The sequence below is a fragment of the Ochotona princeps genome, chromosome 23, assembly GCF_030435755.1.
Source record: "Ochotona princeps isolate mOchPri1 chromosome 23, mOchPri1.hap1, whole genome shotgun sequence".
In the NCBI taxonomy this organism is placed as follows: Eukaryota; Metazoa; Chordata; class Mammalia; order Lagomorpha; family Ochotonidae; genus Ochotona; species Ochotona princeps.
This window is the reverse complement of record NC_080854.1, coordinates 4,717,944-4,723,452: the sequence shown is the minus strand read 5'-3', so window position 1 is coordinate 4,723,452 and position 5,509 is coordinate 4,717,944.

Below are 5,509 nucleotides of genomic sequence, written 5' to 3'. Positions count from 1 at the left end.
GTTAGGCTGGCCCATGACACTAACCAGCTCACAAAAGAACTGGGGGATCATGGGCTCACCCCTGTGGGATTGCCATACCAGCTAGTTTGCTCAAGGGCTGGGGGTGGTGACAGACTGAGTTAGGCATGACCATGGAACTCAGCAACATTCATGGATACTGGGGTTGGGAGCAGGCTCGGCTGATCCAGGCTGTAGCACCCACAGGTGCATCCAAGGATTGGGTGTGGGGCGGGCTGTGCCGCAACATCCACCAGCACACACAAAGGCTGACACTGTGGGGCAGGCTACCCAGAAAAGGCCTAACACCCACTGGCATGCCTGAGATCTGGGTCAGCGAGTGGACCAGGTGGGAGAAGTTAGTCAACTCCCCTAGTGGGCCATCATTCCTGATGGTGAGTCAGGGTTGGGTGTTGGTCAGGCCAGGCAAGGCTGCCTCACTTGTCTCCAGGAGTGTGGGTTGGCTTTGTAAAAAGCAGACAGGAAGGGCCAGGCCAAACCATAGCACACTGCCATGTGCAGGAGCCAGGATGGGGTATGGGTGATGCCAAGCCTCACTAGGTTATCACACTGACCAGTCTGCATGAAAGCCAGGGATGGGGCAGACTGGGCAGGGCTAGGCACCAACACCCACTAGCCAGAGTTGGGACTGGCGGTGGGCCAGGCCAGGCCAGGCTGCAGCATATGATGGCAAAGGCCAAAGACGGGAGATGGGTTATCCTGGGTTGTGTCAGACCAACCACTAGCATGCGCAAGATCTGTGGCTGAGGGCAAGTCTGGTTGGGGATCTAAGAGGATGCCCCAGCTGGGCTGAGGTTCCCACTAGTGAGCATGAGAGCTGGGATGTGGGCGGCGAACTGGGTTGGGCATGGCTGCAGCATCTATTGGCACAGGCATGGACTGTGTGTGTGCTAGATTGAGCCAGGTTTCAGCACCTGCCAGAGCTCACAAGATCCAAAATAGGGGTAGGACAGTCTAAGTGAGGTCTTTGTACCCATTGAACCATGAAAAGAGCTGGGTCCAGGGGTGAACCAGGCACGGCTGGGCTATAGCACCCAACTGATGGACTGAATGTGGCCTGTCAGGTAAGGCCACTGTTCCTGCCATGACAAGAGGTGGGCTAAGAGCCCTGTGGTATGCATGAGATCTGCCACTGGGAGGTGACGTGATAGAGGAGCCTGGGGAACTCCTCTGATAGGACGCAGTCCCTTCAGGTGAGCGCAAGAACCAAGGCCAGGAACAGCCCAGACACAGCCAGGTTACAGTACCCACTGGCATAAGTGTGGTTCAGGTCTTGGAGTGGGCCAAGCTAGGCCAGTTCTTAGCACCCACTGGCAGATCAGAGAACCAGGACAGAATGCAGGACCGGCTGGTTGGGTCACAACACCAATCAGTTCACATTAGGGCCGGGACTGAGAGCTGGCTGAGCTGGACTAGGCTGCAGCACTCGCCAGCATGAGCTGGAAGTGGGTACAGGCCAAGCTAAGCAAGGCTAAACTAGGCTACAGCACCAGATGGTGGATGCTGAGGTGAGGGGAGTCATGCCACGAGCACAAGACCTGGGATGGGGGCAAGCCCAGCATGGGAACTAGGGTGGCTCCCCTTCTGGGCCACTGGTCCCTCTGCTGAGCCTGAAAGCTAGTGTTGAGGGCAGACCAGGCCAGGCAGAGGTACAAAACCCACTGGCCTGCATGCAGTGACCTGGATTAAGGGGAGAGCCAGGCTAGCTAAGCAACTGTATTGAGTGGTGCATGCATGAACCAGAGTAAGCACAGAATGCTTGGGCTTTGTCACAGCATCAGCTGGCAATTGCTGGGACTGGGGACAAGTCCTGTCAGGCCAACCCATTGAACCACCTGGAAAGTGCAAGAGCTGGGCTGGGAGTGGACCCAGGAGTGAAGCTGTGGGCACCCCTCTGATAGGCTGCAGCAACCACTGATGAGCATGAAAACCAGGGCTGAAGGCAAGCCTGGCTAGAGAGGTGGTGGCACCTGCTGGCATGAGTGCAGGCTAGACAGTAGTCAGTTGGGCTGAGTTAGGCTCCAGTGCCCATTGATGTGTACAAGAACCAAATGGGATGCAGGACCAGTTTGCTAACATACCGGCACGCACAGGAACCGGAGCTGAGGGCAAGCCTGTAGGAGTCACTCTGATTAGGCTGCAGTTCCCACTGGTATGTCTGAGGGCAAGTGTGTGGTGGGCAGGGTTAGGTTGGCCTACAACATCCATTGGTTAGGTCTAGAGTCACCTCTGGCGAGATTTCACTGGGGACCCCCCAACTGCAACACTGGACTCAGAACTCCAACCATGATGAAAATCACAGGATATGTGGTCTGACCATGGAACGCCTGTGTCACAACTGTGTCTTCACGGTTGCTGAGGCCTGTGTAGTAGATGGCAGGCAGGACATGACAACCACTTCATTGAGGCCTGTAGAAGACATCTAGTTCCATGGAAGGCAGAACAAATTGGACAGCTCCCTCAACAAGCATCTGGGCGAATCAAGACTCTAAGGTGGACTATGTCAGCCAATGGACCCTGAAGGGATTTCCTCAGTCTAGAGGCAATGACATCAACAGCATCTCAAAACTATCGAAACCACTTAAGCAGTATCCTGGGAACATGCTCCACATTGGGGACCCTAGGATGACATTCGGTGGCCTTCCTCCATTCCTGGTTACTGATTGGTTGGGCTGCTGGGTGAGACTCCACTTTCCCAATATCAGAAGGAAAAAGGAGATTAGAGGCAGCTGTCTCATCCACTTTCCCCATTCCTCAACCCTCTCCACCCTAACTGGTGGTCCACATGGGCATGCATCCCTTCAGCTATGTAAACATCATCAAAAATAGAGTGAATTTATAATTAAAACAATTAATTAATTAAATTTAAAAAGCCTTACCTCCCCCCCCCCAAAAAAAAGTCAGTGCAGTGGCATAGCAGCTAATCCTCCACTGTGCCGGCATCCCACAATGGAGCTGGTTCCTGTCCTGGCTGCTCCATTGCTGATCCAGCTCCCTGCTTATGACTTGGGAAAGCTGTGGAGACAAGCTCCAGCCTTTGGGCCCCTGCACCCACATGGGAAACCCAGAAGACACTCCTGGATCCTGCCTTCGATCAGCTAGGCTTTGGCCATTGTGGCCACTGAGGGAGTGAACCAGTGGATGGAAGACCTCTCTCTGGCGCTCCTTCTCTCTGTAAAATCTTTCAAATAAAAATAACTAAGCTTTAAAAAAAACAAAAATACTTGTAATAAATACGACAGCCAAGACCTGATTTCTTTAATGCATGATGAGTACCTAAAAATTAATATTAAACTAACAGCATAACAGCACTAAAAAGCTGCCTACCATACAAATTGGGATACCAGTTACTTTCGAAGGGAAGGAGAGAATAAAGAAAAGTAAGGAAGGTGGGTTTGGTGTAATGGTTTAATGGACTAATTGTCCACCTGCAAGGGCTGCTAGGATTACATATGGGCACTGGTTTGGGTCCTGGATGCTCCACTTCTCACCCAGCTCCCTGCTTGTGGCCTGGGAAAGCAGTGGAGAACGGCCCAAAGCTTTGGGACCCTGCACTCGCATGGGAGACCCAGAAGCTCCTGGCTCCTGGTTCTGGATTGGCTTAGCTCCTGCTGCTGTGGCCATTTGGGGAGTGAACCAGCAGATGGAAGATCTTTCAGTCTCTCCTCCTCTCCTTAATTCTGATCTGCCTTTCAAATAAAAACAAGTAAATCTTAAAAAAAATATAAATAATAAAAAGGAAAGAGAGAAAGGTGATTACAGTGGCCCAAAGAGAGACTTCTGAGGTGATTTTAAAGCTTATTTATTTGCTTGCAAGAAGGTAAGAATGTTCACCTAACAGCAGTTCGCATGCTTTACATTTATTTCAAATAGGTTTTTTGGTGTCTGCTTTTATTCTATGACAAAGAGATAAACAATAATATGGGCAAAGAACACACTAGAGAATTCAAGGAAAAATGCCTTTAAAATACAGAAAATAAATTCATTCTTAACTTTAAAGTATAATTCATACGAATGCGCTGGTACTCCCTTGGGATGCCAGCACCACAGGAAGCAGCTTCACCCACCATGCACAGCACCAGACTGCAAAAAATATTTTTCAAGATTTGATTTATTTGAAAGGCAGTTACACAGCAAGATCTCCCATCTGCTGGTTCACTAGCCATTTGGCCATAACTGCAGGGCTTGACCAGGCTAAACACAGAAGCCAGGAGCTTTCTTCTGGTCCCATGTGGGCACAGGGGCCCAAACACTTGGGCCATCTTCTGCAGCTTTCCTAGGCTCATTTTCAGGGAGCTATCCATCAAAAAAATATTTTTTTTAAGATTTATTTATTTTTATTACAAAGTCAGATATACAGAGAGGAGAAGAGACAGACAGGAAGATCTTCCGTCCAATGATTCACTTCCCAAGTGGCCGCAGCAGCTAGAGCTGTGCCAACCCAAAGCCAGGAACCTCTTCCGGGTCTCCCACGCAGGTGCAGGGTCCCAAGCCTTTGGGCCGTCCTCGACTGCTTTCCCAGGCCACAAGCAGGGAACTGGATGAGAAGTGGAGCTGCCCTCACATGAGATCCCGGCACTTATAATGCAAAGACTTTAGCCACTAGTCTACCACGCTGAACCCTCCACTAAAATTTTAAATTCATTTTTCTTCTTCCCCAGAAATTCTACTAAAAATAATATTACACATAGATATTTTTATACAAGCCTATACAAGTTTATCTCTGAATCATCTCTATATAAATTAAAAATTCTTAATGTATTAATTCTATATACTTTCTCATTGAAAATCCAAGTTGATACTTACAAGCTGTGAGACTTTGGAAAAATCACTGAAGTCTTCTGTGCCTCAGTTTCCCTTACCTATAAAAAGAAGGTAACAATTCTACACACTCATAGGACTGTTAACGGAGTTAATCAACATAAAGCCTTTAGAAGTGAACCCAGCATGCCAAGAGCTGTATTAGTGTGAGCTATCAGAACTACTACCAACAAGCTAAGTTAAGTAGCAGGCTTTGTAAAAATTTGCTTTTTCTAGCTGAGAAGAAGAGAGAAAAGGAGAGCTCCTGTCTACTGGTTCTCTGCCCAGATGTTCGCGGTGCCCGGCGCTGAGCCAGCCTGCAGTGGTGGGCAGAGGACAGTCCAGGTTTCCCACGTGGGCAGCAGAAAGCCAACCGGCAAGTCCTCACTGCCGCTTCACAGGGCCCGCATTGACAGGATGACGGGATCAGAAGCTGGTACTCAAACCCAGAGCCACCAGCGTGGGACACCAGTGACCACACGGGCCGCTAGACCAGGAGGCCAACTGTTTACTTACATCCTAGCCAAACATGTTCATGCTAAAGATCTTCCCAGCTGTACGCATGAAATAGTCTAAGCTCACAAAACCAGGCACTGACAATTTTAGAATATTTTAAGCAAACAAGTCAACATTATTTATATGTCTATTTTAAATATAACTCAATAAATGAAGTGTAAATGGATCTTTCCCC